At 38.8% G+C, this 25,359-nt stretch overlaps 1 long non-coding RNA gene and 2 pseudogenes across 2 annotated transcripts in view; all 3 read left to right on the forward strand.

Annotated features, from left to right (window-relative positions):
- LOC110064411 (uncharacterized) overlaps window positions 1-25,359 on the forward strand; it is a 237,601-nt gene that overhangs the window by 200,538 nt on the left and 11,704 nt on the right. The window lies entirely within an intron of this gene.
- Window positions 125-6,525, forward strand: LOC149108310 (uncharacterized; annotated as a pseudogene). Its single transcript, XR_016209197.1, has 7 exons — window positions 125-151; window positions 471-543; window positions 726-859; window positions 1,326-1,472; window positions 2,534-2,702; window positions 3,546-3,742; window positions 4,313-6,525. The product of XR_016209197.1 is annotated as an uncharacterized LOC149108310 (transcript).
- On the forward strand, window positions 9,711-11,230 carry LOC149108311 (melanocyte-stimulating hormone receptor-like; annotated as a pseudogene).

Below are 25,359 nucleotides of genomic sequence, written 5' to 3' on the forward strand. Positions count from 1 at the left end.
CCTAGCATCATGCTTCCTAGGGAAAGGCATAGAAGTCCAATTCACTCTTACAACGCTCTCTGCATGTAAGAATATTAAGAACCCGTAATTGAAAGAAGTGACAGCTGAGTACTGCTATGGACTAATGTCTCATCCAGGGAGTATTAGTATAGTCAGTCAATAATTATAGTTGCTTTTGAAGCGCTTTATTTACTGGAAAGTTGATTGACCTTTTTGCTGGTCCGCTTGTCATACTAAGCTTAACTAAACCTGACTCTCCTTGTCTTATTGAACTCGGAAACAAGGCACACAGGCTATGGAGAAGATAGACTATAGCAGAACAATAACGTGTATTTACACGAGATCATTAAACCAAGGAACATAAGTAAGGTTACAAATGCCTTTGATTCAGAAAGAACCAGAACACAGTACATACATGTACATAAGTCCATATTCTAGTTAAATTAATCGCACATGCATTTAATCTCAAGGCTCTAGATGCAGTTGTCGAGGATCTTTAGCGTACCTACTTTGCAACTTATGGTTATGCCTTTCCTCTGACAGGTAAGTGCATGCTTTTTTGTAGTCCCCTATATGGTTCATTAATCCTTCATTAATTTAAATTTCAAAATGTTAACTTTGAACTTTTAATTAGCAATCCTTCGTGTGGCTGTGGCTTCTGAAATTGTTGAAAGCTGAGGAATGTTATCTTATACAGACTCTAAATAATCCTATTTCCCTTTCAGAGGAGACTAAACTAGACCAGGTGCTTTAAGAAACACAAAGAAGCCGTCAAATGACCAATCAGATCACTCAGAGGTTTTTTCCGGGACATCCGGGACATGGTTGTCAACAGGAAGTTCTCCCTTATGGTGAAAAGGTAACAGAGCAAAAATATCGCTCCCTTGTCTGGCTGATAAAAAATATTGACCGTTCTGCTCTTTCTAGGAGAAAATAACAACAATAACAACAGCAACAGACAAAACAAAACAAAAAAAAGCAAACAAACAGCATTGAATCAGGGCTGTATAACCGGAGTATTAAGCTCGGCCAATATATACATGTATAACCACACTACCGGTGAATACTCCAATCTAAGAACCTGAGCAAGATGCCTGTGTTTTCTTCTTGAGGAAAACATTGAAAGACATAATTGCAAGATTTATCAGTATTCTCTCTCAGGGTAATCGTGTAACCATGGCTTTGCAGATTTCTGCAATAAGAGAGGGGAGGGGAGAGGGGTGCTATTGCTGTCAAAGGTGACCTAGCATTGACCACCCTTCCCATAAAACCAAAAAAGGATTTGACAGGTACAAAACAATTTACATCAAAGATCTCTTGTTTAGGCGTGGCAAAGTATGGGCATAAGAGTTGAAGGATGTCTTTTGACTTGTGAAGGAGCGGAGGCTTGTCCAACTTGTAAAGATGACCCAGCTGAGTACCACAGTGCAAGATACCTCACTCCTTCATCTCCAGAACATTCTCATTTCGAGGTACTACATAATTATCGGATGTATTTTCTCTGTATATGTATATATATGTCTTGATATTCTTCCATTCACATCCACTTATTGATTCGATTACCGCAAGCTCCCTAATAGGCCTTTTGCAACAGTTGGTCAGGTGACCAATAATTTCTAAACTTTTAGCGATAGCTAAATGAATTTCAGAACTGGAAAGAGCATGTTTTAGATAGCCAGAACACCCATCTTCAGACCCATACCATCTATGGTTGAGATTAATGACGAATTGAATATTGCCAAAAATGGAAGGTTTTGTATGTTTGTGAGGAACTCAGTGAAGGGAATCCCATATAATAAGGACAGGGGTGCTCTTTGTACCTTTTAGGGGTGTTCCTCAGTGGAAGCTTTCAAAACATATGACAGGAGATAATGTGTTGTATTACAATTGGTACCTCTTAGGGGTTCTTTTCAAAATTTCCAACGAGGACCTCCGTCCTTTTTAATTGGGAGGTGCTTCCCCAGGGAGGGGGGTGAGGAAGATTTCCCCTCCAGAAACCTTTCCGTTTTAAATTACTACAAAATAAAGCTGTTAGGATATAACTGTTGAAGATAGAAAGAGGGGGAAATTATCAGAGAGAATGGAAAATTCTAGGGACATATTTTATGGCAGTTTGAAAACTTGCAAAATTACTGGGATTTATATGGAAAACCACTGTCTTATTTTTTTTTTATTTTTTTTTTTATGTTTATAGTGGTTTATTATTTGTACATGTTCTGTCCATTTCTGATAAAATGCATAATCAATGACTAAATCAGTGTGTTCTTGAAAAGCACGTCATGTGACCAACTGTTCCAAAAGCTGCCTCTTGCGAAAATAAAAAAGAAGGAAAAATGGTATGCGTAAATTAAAATAATTAACAGTAACTGTAGCAGTAACTGTAACTGTATTAAATTTATGTGCAGTTCATATTTCCCCATTTTTGACATTCATACAAATATATTAGCTATTCTTTTTAAAGGGAAACATAATCAGACAAAATAATATGCACGCTCACAATACTTACTTGGATAGTTGTTACATTCACTTGCAGGTTTTAATACAAGAGAGCAGTGAGAAGAGGTTCATTGGAATTGGAGTTGTGTGGGAAGACTATGGCTGTCATGTCATGCCGGGATGGCAACATGGCACTGTGGGCTACCATGTTGATGATGGTACAATTTTTGACGCCAGAAATGAAACAACTGGAAAGGAAATTGAGGGTAGAGAACAGTTTATTCTGTGCTTTTCATGCTTTATACTCGAGTGAAATCATTTCTTTTTAATGAATGTTTAAAGTTTAAAGATCTTAATTTATTTCATGTAATGATACCTTATCTTGTGACTAGAAAATTGCAGTCTTTTAAATTTCAACGGAGTCCATATATTCAAGATCACTTTGGTAATGAGTCATTGCTCATATGTACAAAAATGTGACAGGACGCCATTTTACAAAATTTGGAAGTACTTTTTTAAAGATTCCGACAAAAGATTGTCTGTAATGTGAAACACAACAAGAAACCTAGGAGCTAAGTTAATTATAAAGCGAAGCAAATATGGATGGTCTTCTTAACAAGGGAAATGAGCAACAAGTCAGATGTAAAGCAAATGAGTTATAGCTTTAGCAGATACAAAGAATCCGATTATAATCCATCAAATATTTCCGCTCGCACGTGATTGGTCCAAATGCGTCAGGTGACTGAATACCCCAGCTAAAAATGGGGAATATCCGGGTGATATCCGCCAATTTTCAAAAAAAACTCCGCGTGTAGCGAAAAATATTTGAACAGTAATAAACACAGTAGCCTCCATTTGACTTTAAAACATGCTCCGTTATTTGTCGTTGGACATTATCTGTTCCTCGAGGCTCACAGTTTTCCGAGAGCCTCGTTCTCGGAAAACTGTTTCCTTCTCGGACCAGATAATGTCCACGGATAAATATCCGAGCATATTTTCGCACCAAATGGAGGCTGTTATTTATTTAATTTCAAGACTAAAGACGACGTCGCAACCGATGTACATGTAGCTGTCGTAAACTAAAATATTATTGTCTATGTATGTTTTAGATGCCATGGCGTACAGAGGCGATTTGATTGGCTGTACTGTGAAGTTTGATTTGGCAACGGAAGGAAAAGTTCTAGTTGTGTTTTCTCTGAACGGAAAACAAATCACGCAAGAAGAGATATCGATAAACAACCCCAATAGGAAACCTCTGTACCCTTATATAGGCATGGCACATAAGGGAATAAGAGTACTAGCGAAGGCAGGTGTGTAGATCTGACCAGGAGCAGTCATCATCTGTGGTAAAACGTTTAGCGAGTAACAAATTACGCTAATCTTTACTAACTTATCACTACTCACGATGACTTCGATAGCGTTGATCGTAGCAGTGTGCAGGACATCTGTCATATATGAACTCAGTTAAATGACCTTGCTCTCCATGAGTTCTCGTAGCTCAGTGGACAGAACGCCCGCCCGGTGTTCGGGAGGTCGTTGGTTCGATTCCTGTCGGGGACGCAGAATTTTTCTTTGTGCCATGCTCGTGTCATGTTTATTAATTCACCTTCACATTCAAATTACGCTTAAGTAATACAGTTACGAAAAAGATCTCATTTTTTTACATCTTTTTTACGAAAAGTTATACTTCTTCTCTACTTAAGCTTCATCTTGCATATATATTTACCGTTAGTAAGGAACAGACTACATAATTACTTTATAAAGTTATAATGGCCTTACTTGTATTCTCGCATTTTATTACCATGACCCATCTCTGTTGTGATATTTATTTGTAACTGTCATGTGACTAACTTGCATCATCTGTATCAATCTTTAGATGAATTGTAGTGAAGGTACAAATCGTGTTACTGCATGTACGTTTGAAGCCACTGGCCAGGAGGGGAGAGAGAAGATCAAGATGGCTGTTGAAGAGCTAGACAAGTTAGCTGAGACTTTTCAAGATAACGTAACAAATGTTAAGAAAGAGATATTTGACATTCGCCACGAGCTAGATATTGCTGGCAGGGAATTCTCCTTGTTAAAGTCTCAGATATGTGCTCACTTGAATCTGATTGGACCATCTTCCCTAAGTGTGCCTGTAATGGATAGCTCGATAACTAACTCGGCAACCTCCAGCAACTTTCAGCGACAAAACTGTGGTGAAGAAGAGCTATTAAATTGGCATTTGCTTGCAAAGTTTAATGAGAAAGTGCATAGGCTCGGAAATATCACAAGCGAGGGTTTCGATTCACTATTCGACATGTTAAGGGTTGTAAAGGAAGATGGAGAGCGACATACTCTCACGCTAAAAGAATTGAGAAAGGAAGTGGAGAAAAGCACCGATGCTCAGCGACATTTACGAGCGGTTGATGTTATTTCAACTCATGGATACTCGGATCCTGTTATCAGTATGTCAGATAACTCTTGTTCCACTTTCAAGACAGACGTAGATGTTTAAATATATCTTTCCGAGTCACGTGGAAGTTTGTTGCTTACTAAAACCTTTTCATGACTAGTTACTAGTCTAAGCACATTTCAACTATCTTATGTTAATGTACGTAATTTGTTTGATGTTAGTTTAGGTTAGTCTTTAAACTTTTACGAAGAAGAATGGAATAGCATACTGTACTATGTTTTTTTTGGTGATTAATTACATTCTGACGATGATATGTTCTTAGTAGCTGATACTACAGTATGACTTTTTTAATGTAATTAGCCTCATATGTCTGTCTCATCTATTTGCACCAGTATACGTATAAATATGGACTCATGTTAGAGTTTTACATGTCATTTGTATGTGCTATGTTGTACATGTAAAAGAAGCTACACAGAGTTGTAAACAACCCTTCAAAGCGTATTGTCGTGCAAACCTGCATGGTACAGTAACACCACAACTGAGTGGAAATGTTTCGTGAAATGTTAGCAATCGTTTAAAATTAATAGCATAACGTAACGAGACAAAGAAAATGCACACGCTTATGGGCACGCTCGCAAAAACGGCTTCAAAAAACCAAAATAACTTGAGAAAGATTACCTTAGGAATAAAGGCTTTATATGAGAGATTAACTCGCTCACCCCTCATGTTCTCTTGTCCTTATTGACTGAAAAGTAAACAGAGGGCAAAGAACGAAATAATTCAGTGTTTGGCTCTCTGTTCATGAATTAGTTTTCTTTTTGTCCGGGAGTGGAGGGTAATAAGTTTTTAGATTGGATATGGGATATATTTTTATAGGTTAACATCGTGTTTATTTTAAAGCTTCAGCTCAGTGTCATTTGTAACTCTCCTTCATTTTTTTTGTGTGTGTGTTCGATTCATTATCCCCTATTTTTTGAAGTCTAAAGGCTTGTTTGATTAAAATGCAAAATTTTCTCGTGTATGACTTTGTATTATTTGAACAGACTCTACCATTATGCGCAAAACTTAATGTAGCTACTTAAAAATCCCCTTGTAATTGCTTCAGTGAGAAGCAGATGTAATTCACTGTCGTCTCCCCGTTTAAGCAGTCGTTTTGTTTATAATGGCGCCTTCAGAGCTTTTTGTTTTGCGGTACCATAAGCGTTTTGGCAATCTCTTGACCTCAAGATACCATCTCTCTGTAAGGACTATTAATGTGGCCTGCAGGTTTGACTGGAAGCATAAATGACATGAAAAGAATGAGCAGCTGCCATCTTGATGTTAGCAAATATTTTCTTAGTTTTCACCAAGATCGCCAGTTTTCTTGTTAAGATGCTGCATTAGAGCAGAGAGCTAAAAGTAAACACAGGAAACTCTAAAGACCGGAGCTAATATTAAGAATGTATTTGCTGTGTAATCTTGATTTGGTTTCCGGCAGGCGATAAGTTTTTCCAGATCACCGTTTCTGTACGTCTCATGGCAGTGTCGGTTTTGTAACTCTAAGGAAAGGAGTTCCGCATTCAGTCAACCACCTCACCAGAAGTAAGATCTTTTAAGACTTGAATGATCGCGAGAGTAAGTGTTTGTTAAACGCTGTTAAAAGTTCAGCTTGTACAAATTTTGAGAAATACACAAGACATATTCTTTGTTGGCCATCAAGGCTCCAGTAATGGTTTAAGTCATTTTATTGTCTTTTAACTACTGCGTGGGACATTCGAAAGAGAAAAAAGTCCAAACGAAATTCATTACTCTTGCCTGTTTCGACAAGATTCTTAAGCCTTGAAATTTCCTCACCCTAAATTGGGATATAATGACAATCAAAATTGTCCAAGACTGGGTTTTGGAGAAATTGCTATTGGTATCGACTTTAATACTGTTTTAGTCTGAGTTCCTAACATACATATCCAGTTAGTACTGGATTCCAAACCCTGGAACAAAGTTGGTTTCTTGCAAGACCGCTTTAGGTGTAGAATGACAGTACATTTTTTCGTGTGCAAAAAGAAAGTTCGAACAACGATTGGGAAACTATAGGTGGAAAGAGGAAGTGTCCTGTTGTTCTGGGCGCGCTTATGAATGACCAACTTTTTGTGAAACAGGAGGCAAAATTGGGTGACGCCGTTCTTTATTCATAGTTTCTCGATGTGGATTCGATGAATGACCGAAATCAGTTTCCGTTTCACTTCTGGAAGGATTGTAGTGGCTAAAAGGTCTTCAAATTTTAGAAGTGCTCATATCCAGCAACCTTAAAGGGATATTTATTTTATTATTCATTTATTTTCTCAGGTGTTCACACGTGGCGTTACCGATAGAACGATATCAATTATTATTATTAAATGCAAACTATCTGTTAATGGATTTCTACTGAGCTCTCTTATTGGTTCTACGCTTATTTGTCTTCTGCTTTCAACAAACACGCTCACCTTAATTGTATTGGGTATATTGACCTTATTGTAAATTTTAATCTTCCTTGTACGAAATTTTCTAAACGTTGGTCAAGGGAGCGTTGTCCGTCAAAAGCCGAGAACGCACAGATTGTCGCCATTACCTCTAGTAAGTAAAAGCTTGGTACGAGATTGTTAGTGGAAAAGGTCAGTGAGCAAAAAACACGGCACACAATCCACGGAAAGATCCCAAAAGGCCACAATTTCAAACAGAAAGGGAAAGTAGATGTCCACCATGGAATTAGGCTTGCATTTGGACAAGTTCTTCTCAATTTTGTAAGGTTGCGCTTAGGGTTCAAAAACCTTCGGGTTGAGAAGGTATTAGTAAACATCCAACGTCTTTTTAATTACATTTTCTCACCACTACTTACATTATGCTCGAAGATCAGTCTCCTTCGCAATAGTTTAGTGTAGCGCAATAGCTTAGTGTAGTACTATAGACAGTTTATTTTTTACTTCTATAATCGTTCTGATTCCCATTTCAGACACCAGTTTCTACGCAGTTGATGTTTTAAAGTAGACAAGTATATGTGAAGCCTGCCTTCATATAACTTGTGAAAACACTTGTCAAAACTTATGCGGATTAATTACAAGAGGCATATTTGATTTTGATACTGTAGCAAATTTCAGGCAGGCGAAAATAATTCGTAACTCAGTCCACTTCTACTTGTAATTCTCAGTCAGGTTTAACATTTTCAAGTTCCTAGTTTCAACAGAGATAAATTATAACACTTAAGTCAGATTAAAATTGTTCAAATTTTGAATTAGTATGTGGCCCGAATTTGTTAGCTTTTGTGCCTTGCCAATTTAATAGTAAGAGTTTTGGATTATCTTTTTGCCGCAAAAACAATGTACTGTTTAGCTCCTCAATTATTTCGGATCTTTCCTTTGGCCTAACTTGTGTCAATTTTCATAATTGTCAGAATGTAGACCTCTTTAGAGCACAATTCGGAGGAACATTTCTTGTTTCAAACGTCTACTTGATAAAGTTGATTCAGATAAAGTATATGAAAATATGAATGTGCAAATTAATGTTTAGATAAAACCACTCAGGTGGATGAGTGTGATGAAGCTATTTCCTTACAAGCAACTGGGAACCAAAAAGAAAATGATATATCTTTTTCGTTCAAAATTTCCTTGTGCTTGTGGAGACATTTGCTATTTTTTGCTAAGAAATCAACTTTTGTTTAAGGTTACTCCAAACCTTCGCGGGTGTCCTCCAGAAAAAAATTCTTACGTGCGCTGTTTTCAAGGAAACCCCCACGAACTATTAAACAATAAGATTATGAGCTCGAGATTTCTGTTGCGCCCTCGTCAACTATATATATCACGCACAGAAATTGAGAGCGAATAATCTGATTGTTTTAGTATAAATCTACTAGTCGTTCAAAACTTTATCGAAACCCTCTTCTCAGATACTTTGAAAACGCTAAGCAGCCGTTATTTTGCTAGTAAGGGCACACTGCTACGCTACTCACTATATCTATCACAGAATAGATAGTGGGTAGCGTAGCCAATCAGAGGACAGCATTCGCGATAGAGCGTTAGTAGATTTATACTAAATATCAATAGAAAGGTAATTAAATGTGAATTCGGTAAAATTATATTCTGTTTTGCCGATTGCTTTCTAAAGGCGGCTGAAGCCGTTAACGCCAAAATGACCGAGTGACATTCCGGCGAATTAATCGGGTATTAAATGCGATCAATGTGCAGTGTTAATCACAAAGCATCAATCTCTGAAAGTGTGTCGGCAGTTTTCTTTTATTTCTATTGGTTATCATTTTATAGATCTGTCAAGTTCCGCTATCGAAAAATTCGCGTAACGTGTTGCGTTAGAGGCCGCCAGACGAAAAGTATTGAAAATAGAAGAATTTGCCGACACACTTTTTTTCCTTACCTATCAGTGAATGAGGAGGGATTCTTTAGAAAAGGGAGTGCGAGTTTTCGCCTTCTAAAGATTTATAAACACGTCACGCCTTCTCAGAGGGATATAACAACTCAAAAAGCCGCAAGCCAATGTACTAACAGAACCCTTAGTGTTCACAGTATTCAAACTGGAGCTTCGCGGGAAAGCGATAGTGTTTCAGTCACGTTTTAGGCGCACATGTCTTAGGCCGGTGGTCAACAATAAAGAACAAAACAGAAGGAAAGCGATGTGCAACAAGGAAAAAGAAACTAAGGAGCAATTGCCGAAGCGTAATTACAAGAAGTCATTCTTGATGGAAATGAAATCTAATATTGAGAGTATTTGATATAGGATCTTTCTCTCACGTTGACGGTTTATTAACTTTTATTAAAAAATCTCTTTTTCCCAATAACTCGCGCGCGTTTTAATATTTTATTTTCATTTTTTGGAAATGTTACCTTAAATAATGAACTTTAATTTGGTAGAAAAAAGGAAAATTTGGCAAAAGTAGCCCCGCGAAGGTCTGGAGTAGCCTTAAATTTAGCTATTTCTTTCTGTTAGGATAGCAAGCATGCCCAACAGCAGCAACACGTCACAAGATATCGATCTTTCATTATATTATCTTCGCACGGCTCCACCAACACGGACGGAAATAACATGGAGCGTGTTCCTAGGTGTTGTTGGAATAATAGCACTTGTCACAAACGTCCTCACTATAGCTGCTTTCACCCAAAAGAGGCTCCGACGACCTCCCCACTACTTACTTATCTCACTGGCTTGTGCTGATTTCATGGTTGCATCCGTATCAGTACCGATATATATCTGTACCAACCTGGGTGTCGCCAAGGTGACATTGCGATCAAGAGCTGCATTCTGGTTCTTTGATTTCCTAACAGGCATGGCATCAATATTCACTTTGGCAAGTATCTCACTCGAACGACTATTCGCCATGGGGTGGCCACTTCGTCACAGAATTACCTCACCGTTAACATACGCTGCTTTCATTGCAATACCTTGGATTATTGCATTGATAGTGGCATCTTTGCTCTTGTTGGACATGTTCAGGTTATTGCCACACCTTTTCATGTTTCACGTGGTGCTAGCATCGTGTTCCTTTCCAATCGTAGTGACTACCATATAGCTTACATAACGCTTTGGTTTAAGGTGAGAACAAGCCATGCATCTGGACACGAACGAAGCAGAGAAAAAGACAGGCGACTGGCGATTACACTTGTTATCGCCTCTATCATTTTCCCACTTACCTGGCTGCCTTATCCAATTGTACTAAGCATTATGAATCTCTGTTTAAAGTGTGTTTTTTCTGACATAAAATTGTTTAAGGATCTTACTATGATAAGTAAGTTTATGCACTTAGCTAATTCTTTTATGAATCCTCTTGTGTATATCTTACGAATTCCTGAGTTTCGTGGAGCTATTCGTGATTTAATCTGCTGTTATCGCCCATTCCGACGCGTTGGCGTTACGCCATTGGTAAACGCGAGGGCAAGGAATGAAGCTACACAAACATCATCTTTGGTGGTAGCTATGGTAACTAGTAAATTTAGTCTAAGTGTAAATGTAAGTTTAAGCGTAAGTTCAAGTAATATATCAAACACGAAAGACCGTGTTTGACCAGTCCAAACACTGAGAAGAGGGCGTAGCCGTGATTCGGACACTCGCATTTAGAGGTCATGAAAAATTCGACATTTTATTTCAGTTCAAAATTCCTGATACAGTTTGATAGCTGACTCTAGAAGCCTTAATTTGTTATGGGGTTTTGGTATCTACAGTTTAAACAGGATGCGCCACGTCGCTTGGACGTGAGACGCCTCTTAAGGTATATGTTAACCTTAAATCACTTTTCCGTCCATTTTGTGGTTGAAAGATCCTTCAAGAGCGCCCGAAAGCGAGGCGAAAATAACAATCGTAGAGAGCCCTCACTAACAGCAACTCTTTCTGAAGCTGCTAGCCACATATACATTCTTTCCTGTTATTTTACAGTCAAAAAGATGATAATGTAATCTATTTTTTATTCACTGTCATTAAGAAGAAAACAACTTTTCTCATTGTTCCTTTTTTCTTGTAATTTCTTTGGACCACTCGGAAATGGATTTTTTACTTAAATTTAGAGCCGTTTTATTGGAACTTGTTTTTCTCATTGCTTATTAAAACTACCTTAATTCGTCAATCAACCCCGAGAAACTGGGAAGAGAAGATCCAGCATCCAGCTTCCAGACATGAGTCTATATATCTATCATAGATAATTATAACATAGCACGCGCGCTTGTCCTATCTAATTCCTATTGAGCCATCATGAACGAAATCTCTTTTTGCCGCAATTGTTACTAATCTCGCAATCTGATCGGCTAATTTGCCGTTGTCGATAAGAGTTCGGACAACGCGGTACGAGTCAATGCGTCACGTAATGCCGTTTTCAGCTCGCGCTCTGAAAAAAAAACATTTTCTTTGACGTTGACGTTGCGGTAAAAAACAAATCGAAATGTGGTTTAGCGTGGTCTGTAGTCTTATAGAAGCAAAGAAACTATTTTTGAATATTATTAACCCCTTACAGCGCGTTGACACCTCTAATTAAAATTCACCGCCAGTTGTCACAAGTAACGCGAATTACGGTGTGATATTTCATTTGTGCACGCGAACTGTTCTTGATCTGGTTGTTTCATGGCAAGTCGGCTTTCGTTCTTGTCAAATTTTGTTTATGTCAGGGCAAAAAATTCTTGCCCATTCGTCTTCGAAGAGGCCGAAGAGGCGAAAATCTGGTGGAACCAACAGGTTCAGCGTCGAACAAGATCTTTGGCTCTGAGCGACCGTGGATCACACTGTAACCAAGAAGAATGGTTGAAGGAACTCGAGGACACTAGTCCCGCCAATGAAGCTAAAGGACAAAATACAACAAGTGCTACTCGAACGAAATTGTTGTAGAACGGACGCGATTCCGAAACTTCCACAACGAGAGAGTGAAGCGCAGATGCAGATGTTGACAATGTAGAACTCGAGATTTCCTCTTTTTAATGCTTTTTGGCTCCACGAGGCATGGTTTCAAAAAATGTCTGGAGAACGAAGGAGCCTAAACTTAAGCAACATAATACCAATGCCGCCGACGAAATCTTTTAAGTAAAAGACCACGGCAGTTTAACTTGTAGTTTGTCCCTTCTCGGACGACTTCACTGCGACGCGGGTTTCCGCGCCAGAATATTAGTCGTCTGTTTATTTCAAGTTGTCATAACCCATTGTTGTGGTAAACTGACCCATGCCGACATCTGTCAGTGTGGAGGGGATTTTTAACACCTATTCATACAAATCTCATGAAAGGTTTTTCGTGTTTTTCTCGATAAAATAAAACTGCAAATAAGGATGAACATTTTTAGTTCGTTTACGCGCGTCTTCCGATGGAATTGGCTGAAAATCGGCAGGTATGTTCTAAGATACCTCCTTCGAAAAACCGTGTCGGGCTTTGTTTAATTTCGCTTCCGTTTCAAAGTTATGGCCTCTTTTGTTGAAGGAAACGTCCGCATTAAAAATATCAAAGTTTAGGAGGGTGTAGAAAAAAACCAAGCCACATCTGGAAAATCGCAGACACGATTTTTGAGGGTGATGTGTGAGAAAACACTTCCGATGTAAATCGCGCCGCTCCGATAATTCACGCGCGGAAGCGAACCAGTTTAAGCGAAGCAGTGTTTTTGGGTATTTCTTTTAATATCACTGCGACAATAACTTTTTAGAAAATTTCAAAGATATGATTGTATTCTATAACTATTAAGCTTTCAGAAAATGTATAGGTTGATGGGGTTTTCTTTCAAAGCGCCAGCGTAAGAGCGCGATTTCCAAACACTGTCAATCCACCTACCATGATACCTTAAAACATAGCGCGCGCGCTAGTCCTATCTCATTCCCATTGAGCCATCATGAACAAAATCTCTATGTGCGCACGGCCGTACGTATATAAGATGACGTGTGCAGTTTCAATTTAGCTGCAAAAGTTCCGTCGAGTTTAGTGCAAGTTCCTTTTGTTTAAGTTTCGGCAAAGTGAAGTTTGTCTACATTTTCATCGAGTATTTTTGACTTTGTCTGCTTACATTTTCATTATAATTAATTCGAGGAAGCCAATTTTTTATCAGTGACAATTTTACGAGAAACAAGGTTTAGCGTTTTCGTTCAACCGCTGCTCAACTGATTGTGGCGTGTTAGGATCCTAATGGCCTTTTGTTTTTCTTCACCGTACATTGTGAGAAGTTTGTAGTCAGTCAAAAATAGAACATGACTTAGCACCCAAGTTGCTGTCGCCATGTTATAAAAGAATTGGTTCATGCTTGTAGCTGTGCGTATATCGAGTTATGGATGCACTTGGGAAGTTTGGAGAGCACTCAAGAAGCTAGAGTTGCTCTCGGCTGTCGCCTCGAGCAACTCTTACGCTTCTTTCGTGCCCTCCAAACTTCCCGCGTGCATCCGTAACTCGATATACGCACGCTAAGCATGAACCAGTTCTTAAAGAAACAACAGTTATTTGAATGGCTGAATGGAAGATAGAACCGCGGTTCATCTATTTGCAAGTCAACACGCACCCGCTGATGAGAGAGTGTCAAAAAGTTGTCCTTGATAATAAAAGACGTGACAATTACAAGGATACAGGATTTGTTACCCTACACATCAGTGTTATTTCAGGACATTCAGGACATTTCAGGCAGTTATCTAAAAATAAATTGAGAAGGATCATCTTGTGAATAAGGTTTATATGGGAGATTAACTCTCTTACTCTTCACCCTCTCTTGTCCGTTGAGAATGTTAATGCTTCTACACTTTATTTACGTTACATAAAGCACTGGGCAGAGAAATAAACGTCATGCACTATAGATTATAGTCGTTGGTTACAACACTGTACAACTACTGTTCATCTTGATCTTACTAGCTCGTTTAAGGATAACAGCATGTTGGTTTTTACTAAGTTACCTTGGAAATCAACCTGAATCGTTCTCGTCCAGCAATGATCGTGGGACTGAATTTCTTGTCCTGCATGTCTAGTTCCCAACTTTGTCTTTCGTCAGTACACCGACCAACAACGTGCAGTTCATAACTAAGCTGCTTGCGATGCAGCACGACATTCATTCACTCGATTACCTTGTGGATTCATTCAATTCTTTTCGGTCTTCATTTCGGAGATTTCGCCGCCATGTCATCTTTCTGCCCTGCCTTACAAGTCAGACTAACTGATGTACCATTAGGTAATGTGTTGGATGACCTTGTTGCTGATATTTCAATTTGAAGAGCGTCTAGCCGGGAAGAAAAGAGAAATTCTCAACCTCAGTATTAATTAATCAAGTTCATTTAAGGGAAATCAGAAAAGTGACTGTGACTACACATGTACCTCCTTCGTGACTGTGTTACATAAGGTCTCATATAACTTCACTTAACGTACATTTTCACTATTTTATTTCTCCGTTTTCTCCTTGGTTTAACTAAACAGTCAAGGAGGTGTTTTATTTAATAAATCTCCAAACCGGCAGCTGGAAGTTGTCAGAGATACTCCGCTGCGCGTCGTAAGTTCAACCCTCTTCTCGGTGCTTGGAAAGGTGATGAAACGCCGTCTCTCTCGTTTGGCATGGGTTCAAACACGACAAAGTTCATATTGCCCTAGTAGCGGGAATATAACTTTTTGCGATGTTACGACGGAGTAGTTTAGCTCCATTCTATATTTTAAGTCTTGATTTGCATGAATGGAAGGCTAGGAACTTGAGAGTGACTTTTAAATCTCTCATTTTGACGAGCTCCGCGAAAGGGTAAAGTGAACAAAATCCTGCGTTGTGATTGGCTACCTGTGCGGCCCAACTGAAAGAAAAGCTCTTGACCAATATCCTGCCATGTCAACCACACGCTTGGTCAATGCCTCATATACATGACTTAACCAGTTGGTTTTGCAAGTCTTAAGAATACCCACGGAACACTCACATTCTGCAGTGTTGCAATACTGGCAAGTAACGGATGGCAAAATCGGTAAATCATATGAAGTGACAAGTAATAACCAAAGATAATCAGTCCTTCTTTCATGCCAGAACGTCTTAGCCATCATGGAATGCCTGTATTTTAATAAATGATAAAAAATTTAAGATGTTCACATAAATAGGCATTTACATGGAAAAAATAAACAGAAAACTCTTATATACAATTATATCGAGTTACACAAGTAAGTATATATTTTAATGCAGTCACGTTTAAACTTTCTCAAATTTGACGACATGAATTTTAAAAGCGCGGCATCTTGGATTTCAGCAAATCTAGAAAATAGAGTTTCTGAAAAATATGGGAATGATGCAAGAACACAAAACTGTAAAAATTAAACCAAGTAAGCTGTAACATGTGTCAGATCAGACTTAAATTAAATTGCTTAAATCTGTATTCGCGTTGCTGTAATAAGATTTGTTGTGATACTGTATATTTTGTTGTGATACCAGATCTCAAGATGTTTGTACACACCTTCTCCACTCAGTAGTATAAATAAGGACAGGTGAATCTTATGCTAGGGAGTAACCCTGTGATGAAGTAACATCTCATCCAGGGAGGATTAGAAATGCTCTTAGTCGTCTCAGGCTTAAGAAAGCTTTATCTTTACAAAAGGTTCGGATAAGTTTACCTGATGGCTAAGAATTGGTCAAAACTTTAACTGTCAACTGAGAGACGACGTGTCTTTTAAAGGAACTCAGTCACGTTATTTTGATTTATTTTGGCCGCGTACAGAATAACCTTTATGCCTTTTTCCTCCACCCCAAAAGAACACACCCCAGTGCTGCCTTGCCTGAGCTCTGTTTACTGGGCTACTATAAAACAAATCAAATGATACAAGGAAGATGGATTTGCAACTACCTATACGCGGTAACTGACGAATGTAGTTACGCCTTAAAAGGCAACTTCTTCCTGACTTTTCTCGTGTTTTTTTGTTTTTTTTTTTGCGTACTTATTCTTATATGGTCATGTAGGCTCCTTCTGCATTTTGTGTTCCTAACGTGCGTTTCGTGGCAGTTGCGTTGCCTTCTGTAATGTAGGAGAGTTCCCTGTGGCTTTTAATGCCTCCCCCGTGTGTTATCCCGTATGTTTACTATTGTACATCCCACCGTCTGAATTTCGTGTCCCTGGTTTTGTTCCTTTCAATAAGTTACAGTGTCTCAGTATTTTGAGTTCCCGTGCACATTTTCTCGCTATTTCGGTCGTGAATTTAACAAGCCAGGTTCGATCACGTGGGGTCCAACTCTGATGTCTATAGAATAAATCGTGTTACTTGATTCCAGTCATGATTTAAACAGGCCAGCATGAATCCTTACTATAAACTATGATAATGATTCCAGACACGATTCAAACAGTGTAAATCATTGTTGTGGCTCCAAACATGATTATAACACACCAGATAGCATCATAGCTGTGATTCATATGACTGTAAATCACTATAGCAAACATAGCAAACAACGCATGCTATCAAACTCAGTTTATTATATGGACAAGAGTGTTTTACTAGAAAATATACCACTTGTAAAATTCATGCAAAACTACATCCGGGACCCGAGTGGTGTATTTTCCATATGATCTCTAGTGAGGATATCGATGACGTCATTTTCCGCTTTTTGTTGCTTGTTTTGTTCAAACAGTCAGTCAGAATTGCCAGCGATAGATTCGTCTAATATAGAAAAAAAATTACTCAGTGGCTTGAAGATATGAATTTTATTTTCTAGTGTTTAAGGTGGCTCCCTATAGTTTTACGATTGCACGCGCGCATAGGACGAAAGCTCAAGTAATCTGTGCGCGCTCAAAAGAAAAAGTAAGTGTTCTTCGATTTTTATGACGTCAACGTACATGAGGACAAAAAGCAAAGCTGACAGTGAATTTTCTCGCGTTTCCTTCGGTGATTTTTTTTTAAAACTTGGCTCAGTTGTAACCACATACAGTTCCTATAAAATACCCTTTTTTGTTGAAATCTGTCAGAGCTAATCTAATATATTTAGAAGAATGAAAAATTACAGAATATTGGAAAAACCGTCTGAACAACCTTGAATTTTTACCAATTCAAAATGTCAGGCAATATAATTTCCATGACGTGGCTGAAGGAAAGTATAAATATTAAAGAGTTTAGGCCAAAATTAGGAATATATCTGCCTGTCGTTAGATGAGATGTTACCATGGTAACGGCCTTAATCCAAAAATTGACATCCAAAAAATAAGCTTTGTTTTAACAGTAGCTATACTGGTAAATCCCTACAGGCAAAACTGTACGAGAAATTAACTAAGTTTCCTTTTCCAACTCGCGTTCTATAGGGAGGGTGTTCGTAAATACTCTAGGGAGCCACCTTAAAACATTATTTAACTCACTTGCTGCGCTCGTTCATAAAATGTTGTTTTTACCAATTGAAAATAAAATTCGTGTCTATTCTCGCCGTGCAATATCCTCTATATAGACCCATGTATGTAAGGGTGCATAATAATCGAAAGATGCACTCTCATGGCGAGAATATAGTAAAATTCGCTTCGCTTGAGTTTCGCGACAATGTTATGTTTTCAGCTGTGCATTCTCGAGATCCTCGAGTTATGATGTCAAAAACGCAATATCTTTACCGTCAACCGTCATATGAGCAAGTCAATATTAGCCGTCAAATGCCTCAGGTATCCTTAATTAAGAACTAATCGATTGACTTAAATGGGGTCAAGTTATGCTGTTTATAATTGATTACATCTCAAAAATACATTGTGCAAGTCCTTTACTCCTAGTATCGGGTAAAACCGATTAGTATAGGTAGCGGTATTCTCGGGGGGGGGGGGGGGGGGCACTGCCATATATGGGCTATATAGGTATGTGCCGCTCTGAAGGGTATGGGTTTCAAGCAGTTTACTCTAGGATAGGGTATATAAATCAAAGCGTTTGGGTCTAGAATAGAGTATAATTTGACTAGTTGGTTGAAGATTTTATCTAGACTAAGGAAACCGGAAATTGCCACTCAAAAATATAAAAAAATCAAATCGGCAAGTTTAAATTTACGCAAATCAGCCTCAACAGTGTCGATAGATGGGGATTCGGGGAGTTTACTCTAGTATAGGGTAGCAAAATTCAGCTGAACTAGCTCTGGTATAGGCTTAGGGTTCCAGGATCCCAGCGGCACATCCCCACCCAGAAATTCCCAAAGTACCCCACCGGGGCGGTATTATTATGGGCAACATTGTATTCTTTTATGAAAAATTACAGCCAAATTTGCGCTTTAATTTCGTGTTGTAAACGTCATTTCGAACTTAACCGTCAACCCCCCATTGAGACCATATGAACGTGATTCCGCGTAAGTTCCCGCGTAAAACAGTGTTCCCTGCGCGCGATTTTTGTCTGTGACGCGTTCGTTTCGACCGAAAGAAACTAGGAACGAAAGAAAATCCAACATGGCGGTGGATGATTAGATTTTGATAATACAGTATGAACATATTTTGAAGCTAAAGCTGTGGCGAAGAGGCCTTTTGTGATATCAGTTGAGTTTTAAAAGGTATTTTACTTCGTCTGGCTGGATTTGGATTCAAGGAAAATGGCTGCAGCGGCTGCAAAACACTAAAACAGAAACCACGTTGACCAATAACGCTCACGTTCCGACAACAGCCTGGCATTCCTCGCTAATGCAAGAATCCTACCCAAGGTAAACTAAAACATAAGAGGTGGTGTTTAAGATAGTTTTTCTACGGGTCTTTTCTCGCTTGTTATTGCCCAAGTAAGCATTTAACTTGGTTGAATAAAATACTTTAAGTGCTTTTTTCTTCATGCCCGCGGGAAATTTAAATTTCTAACATTTGGCACGCGCGCTGTTGCTTTGAACAGGAATATCGGAGAGTAGGCTTAATGTTTGTTTGAATTTTTATTGCACAAAAGTAAATTCGAACCCCTTGAAAGATCCTTTTAGGCAATGCTATAGGTACTAAAAGATGCCCAAATGGGACTGAGTGTAATTTGCATAATATCATGGGCGACAAATTACTCCTTCATTTTAGCGGGAAATTTCAGCTTCAATAAGATACATGAAAAATCACTCGATTCTGATTGGCTGAGAGCAGTACAGTTTAAGTGTAACACAGTGCAAATTACACCTCATAATTCTGGATTATGATTGGCTGAAAGAAATTTTCTAAGCCAATGATATCAAGTGAAATGATGATGAAAGTGAGGTTTTCAAAAAGCTGAATTGCACTTGCTGAAGTGGCTCGTGCAATTTCAGCTTTTTGAGAAACTCACTCGTGCAAATTAATTCCAAATTAAACTCAAAACTGTATGATTACCTAGCCAGGAGTCATTTTGTTTCTTTTATGATGCACATTTGTGGTGCCAAGTTTCAAGAACACTGCTTGAATATTTCAAGAGATATTTCAAATTTATTTAGTATTTTACCAATTTTTAGTTGCAAACAATAATTATGATGTCATTACTGCTCTAATTTGCGTGATAGAAAAACATCAATATCTCTAAAACAAAAATAGATATTTCAAAAAGAAAAACACCATTTTTCTGTATTTCGAAAGGCCTTTCAAACGAGCAGATTAAAATGATTTTTCATGTCATATACACTTAAAGCAAACATCCTACAACAGGTAGCAAAAATGCCATGACAATCTGGTGTGAAGCTTACTTTGACACAGTGTGACCCCCCTATAAAAAATCCTGGCTATGCCCCTGCATTCCAATCTTTTGGTTGGCGAATACTTTGTACAAACCAATCGTTCTCCGAGTGCAGGGGTCTTACCCCGAAAATGACTTAATTAGTCCAAAATGTTAGGTTTTATTTTTAATTTTTCCTAGCTTACGTGTAACTTTTTAGCCAAGTGTAAATAGCATCTTTGTACCAAATAATTTTGTCTGGTGATTGAAATGAAGTAATAACTTTACTCTCACTAGAAGCATGTATTATTAGGTTGTGATGTATGCTGAAGTTTACTGACTTTGATTGTTAGGGTGTCTTTGCTACAATGTAGTTTTTGTAAAACAAAATATGACAACATAGAGATTACATTTTACAGGGCTCTCTCTATTCACCAGTTTAATATTTGTTTACCTTCTCATCATCCATCCAGGTTGAATAATGACAATGACAACTTGTCTGAAAATGTAGCACTAAATTCATGCAAGAATAACAACAAGTATAACAGGCGATGTACTCTGACTCTTTCATTCATGTTAGATAACATGATGCTTATATGTTGTGGTTCAGTTTCATGCATGGTTCAGTTTGGTATGTATTTTCCTTTGTCCTGGTGTGTGATAATGTGTCGTCAGTAATGTACATGAAACAAAAGAAAATACCAAATCCAGGTACTAGGGGTAATATTGAACCACAACATATATATCTTAGAAGTGCCTTTCTTATTATGACAACCAAATGTTTATGATTAGCAGTCACTTTGGTTATACAGTGGAACCCCATTAATCCAGTCACCAATGGGACACAAAAATCTGGCTGTATTTAGGTGGCTGAACACAGTTTTTGATACCTGTGTTTCATTCACCTTTTTCTCTAAAACCCTTGATCCCTTGGTTGTCAAAAATGGTAGCAAGCTAGCTAACAACACAAACTTTGGTTTTTTGATGGTTAAGCTGACGTATGTGCCGTTGCCATGGCAACATGAATAAATATAAACAGGTTTTTAAAATCAGTTTTGTTTATTTGCAGAAAATCTAGTTATTAGATTTTCTTTATAATTTGCATGTAACAAGCTTGTAACAATTCGCACAAGTTAACAACATTTTGCTAATAATTTAACAGAGAGATCTTTAATTATCCCTTGTTGAAGGTTCACAGGAATTTCCTTTGTTAAAGTTCAATTATTTTCAATACTCCAGTTACTTATTTCCTAAAGTATTTTCGTGCCAAATTTTGTGAAATTTTAATGAGTGGTTCTCGAGAAATAGGCATATTTCCGAGAGTGCAATTTTAATTCAATTACAATTTTTTGACTTACTATGCATGCGCTGCATTTAACTGGGTTCTTTCAGTAAGAAAGAAAAAGCTGAGAGTTGCTGGGTTCTTTGCATCGTTACCTTTTCTAACATATCTTTGTAATAAAAGACTAAAGCCATCAATACGCTGCATTCAATTATAGAGAAAAATAGCACAGATACTGCGGGTGTTGTGTAAATAAAATGATTGGTCTATTGACGGCACGTTTGTTTTTTGCAATCCTTGTGTGTGCGCTGAATTGCATCAGCAAAAGTGCGCGTGAAACTGTGTTCGGCCACCTTATTGGGTTGCCTGTATTAAAGGGGTTCTTTAGATAAAAAAAAAAATGACTGACTGAGCTTTTGTTTGGGCCAGAATAAAGAAGCCATAACAATGAGGTGGCCATATAGTAGTGTCACCGTAAGGTGGGGTTCCACTGAATGATGGTCAGTAATGTACACATCTACCAAGTTGTGTACTATCTACTTGAAATTTTTTTGCTCCAGTTTTAGGTAATCTTAAAAAAGGAATGGCCTAGAAACCCAAAATGACCAATGCTGCTTTCAGCAAATTCATTGGGTATTGAATTTGGCTGCATATTGAAACAATACTATTGCATTTAATAGTATCTAATTACAAAGGGAGTGTGCAAGGCTTAATATTATTATTTTGATTTTTGTTTTAAAAATTTTATTAAAAGATTATCACAACTTTCAAAAAACTATTACCAATTATTAATTTTCACTCCCCAGAGTCAATGATACATCAGTGATAAAAGTATAAAATGTAAAATTTTACTGTAACGAATTGGTTCAAATAATGTTGAAGGTTGTTACGTATAGAATAATGTATTTTAATAAGTGTATCAAGCTGTATGGAAGATGGGCACCCAGGATGTCTGGGGACCTCCACTTCTGATTAGCCTACCCCTAGACAGTAAAACGCCCCCATGGCTCTAGTAATCCCCACAAACCAGCCATGGGCCCCACATGTGCTCATCCAGGCACCTGTCACACTGAAATAACAGTGGAAATGGGGTTTGGGGGAGGGGCAGAAAAAGATGAGGCAAAATAACTACGGTAGGAGCTCCAACGGCAAACTGCTCAACTAAATATACTCCATGGTTGAACATGCTACAATGTGTACTATGATGGGGTGCACTGCGCCTGCACCAATACATTGTATCCAAGAACAACTGACTGCCTGATGAATGCCAGCTTCTCTGTGTTGTTAATTTAGTTAAATTACATTTAACTAAATTTAACAGCTGCATCAAGCTCACAACTCAGTCATGAGTTGTGAGCTCCCATGACAGGCAGCAGGGACCTCTGAGCTGACAGAAAGGCAGCCTGGAGCCTAAGGGGCTCGTAGCTGGGGGACCTCAACCAAAGGACCATTGACATCTACAGCTGTACCCTCATTTCATGAGTGGGCAAAACTGAGATGAGTGGGGATTGTGGTCCAAACCCGACAGCAAAGAAAGGGCCTTGGTTTGGGAATTATTTGACATGGCAGGCATCCAAACCAGGGTGTGGAAGTTGTAAAGATCAGGATTAATTTTTGACAAATCTTTCAGGCCTATGGCAGTAGCATCCTTGTCCACCTGGTCAGCTGAGGAGTGCACAAAATGATGCAATAGATAGTAAAGGCTTCTATCCAGTTTAGGATATCTTGCATTTCTACAGTCCTCTTGCAAGGCAAGGCAACCACCAGTTTGCCCTCCAAAAATATATGCATCTCGGACTAGGTTGCCCTGAGGTTGTCTGGAAAAAGGTCCACCAGCTGGTGGTGATTTTGAGCACCAACTTGTGTCGGATGGGAAAATAGTCCGGGCCAATTACAAAATCTTTTCCGATCACAGGCGTACTTCTACTCCCCCTGGACGGGATGCCAGACCATCGCAGGTCACTCCCCTGCAATTTGTTAGGTTTCCCCAACAATTCGCCAGTGCCCATTTATACTGCTGGGTGGAGAGAGGCACTGTGAGAGTGTCTTGCCCAAGAACATGACACAGTGTCCCTGGCAAGGGCTCAAACCCAGACCGCTCAATCTGGGGACGAGTACACTAATCATGAGGCCACCACACCTCCACAAAATAGCAGGGAGCTCCACCGAAAAAATCAATAAACTATGGCACGGTTGAACATGCTACAACTTTACATACATGTATTAATGTACGACGATGGGGCGTACTGCACCTGTGTTAAAGTGCCACTGAAACGAAATTTTTGTACTCTCTCTTATTAACCCAATTTGTAGTTTCAAACGTGCTTAAAATAATGGTGAACTTTATTTCTGTCAAATCCTAACGGAAAGTGCTTTTTTTAGCTGCTGAAATCGACTTTTTGGAACAAAACTGTGTCCGGGCTCTGGAACCGAATTTAAGGACCTTGTGACGTCACTGGTTGTATTCACGCAAGAAGCGCTATAGATTCTCTCTTGTTTTCACTTGATTTATTCAAGTCTATTTTTCATATTGTCGATACCTGCTAGTTTTCTACCTTGTAATTTCTGTCCAGTCTTGACAGGAAATACATATCATAAACGTTGGAGGGCGCCAAAGAGTGTAGATTCACCAAAATAAATGCTACAGATAAGAACAGCTCAGTTACTTTTCGAACATCTTGAGTACTCGATTGGAGATTTCGAAGACGAGTGTGGCAACTTTTATATCACGTCCTAAAGCCTAAACACGATATTTCGTCGTCTGTTTTCAGCCTGGTTCTGAAATTTGGATTCTCACGTTTATCTAAGGTCTATTACATAAGGTTCGAATATATCCTCGGCAACTTAACTGCAGTAAAAGCCGTAAGCGCAGCAGCCATCCGCACAATCACGAAGTTATTAACGGTCCACAAGCTTTGAGTCGAGTACTTCTTTGCACACAGAGGGCATCTTTTTATGATACTAATAAGTGAGAGTTCTTGTGGTAGACAAAATGTATCATTGAAAATTGTGATCCGCAGCAGGGTTTGCTTTATCGCCGCATACGTATCAGTGTAAACAAGGCGGGAATTTCGCTTCTCTTTTACACGTATCTCCTAATTGCAATATGTGACCTTTCACGCGAAAACGTGCATTAACGACTTTCCGTTACACGGGTGAAACGAACGGCCATCGAACGGGTTACAAACGGGTCACCAAGCCGTTTGAAACGGGTTTCAATGAGTGTTCGAACGGGTGATTAAGTATTCCGAACGGGTAGCCTAGCCGTTCGAACGGGTAGCCTAACCGTTCGAACGGCTCAGAAAAAATTGCGAACGGGTAGCCTAACCGTTCGAACGGCTCAGGAAAACTTGCGAACGGGTAGCCTAACCGTTCGAACGGCTCAGGAAAAACTGCGAACGGGTAGCCTAACCGTTCGAACGGCTCAGGGAAAACTGCGAACGGGTAGCCTAACCGTTCGAACGGCTCGCAAAACATTCCGAACGGGTAACGAAACAAACCGTTCGACCGGCTCATAAAAAAATTTCGAACGGCTCATAAAAGACTTTCGAACGGGTGATCTAAACGTTCGAACAGCTCATGAAATCTTCGAACGAGCAGTCACGAACGGCTTAGAAACTTCATGATTATAATTCGTTTAGTTTATTTCGAATGGTGCCGTGCCGCTACACATCTCACTTAAAATAATTTCGAGCGGATGGCTGTTAATCATTGAAACTGCTCCTGTTACTACTTTATTTCACCACTGAAAGCCAAAGAAAGTAAACCTGAAATGCAGAGAACATTCGTAACTGAGTTTGCTGAGGCGGAACTCGAAAGAAAATCAACGGCGAATGCAAACTTGGTAAGTATTTGCGGTGATGTTTTTTCTAGCTTTTTTACAAAAAAAATACCCCAACTTTCTGTTTCTAACAGTTCCCGATACATTTTCAAATTGTATGCTATGCTAACCCTTACTTTTGACTACGACTCAAACGCATTGCCATCAGTTCAGTTCGGCTGCGTGTCTCTACACCGATCTCGATAAATTTGCATACAAGTTACACAACAGTGACAGGTAACGCAACACCAGCCAAACGCATCAATCACTTTGACAGTAGGACGCGTTGTCATAACTACTCTCTAGCGGGAACTATTTTTTTACAGTAAAAACCTTCATCATGGCTGAATGCGATCTATTTCACGGTTGATGGATTACTTTGAGTTCTTTAGCACATACTTATGTCTATGATATTCATTTAA

This window comes from Orbicella faveolata, unplaced genomic scaffold (assembly GCF_042242905.1).
Source record: "Orbicella faveolata isolate gen_17 unplaced genomic scaffold, um_ofav_v1 contig_26, whole genome shotgun sequence".
Classification (NCBI taxonomy): Eukaryota; Metazoa; Cnidaria; class Anthozoa; order Scleractinia; family Merulinidae; genus Orbicella; species Orbicella faveolata.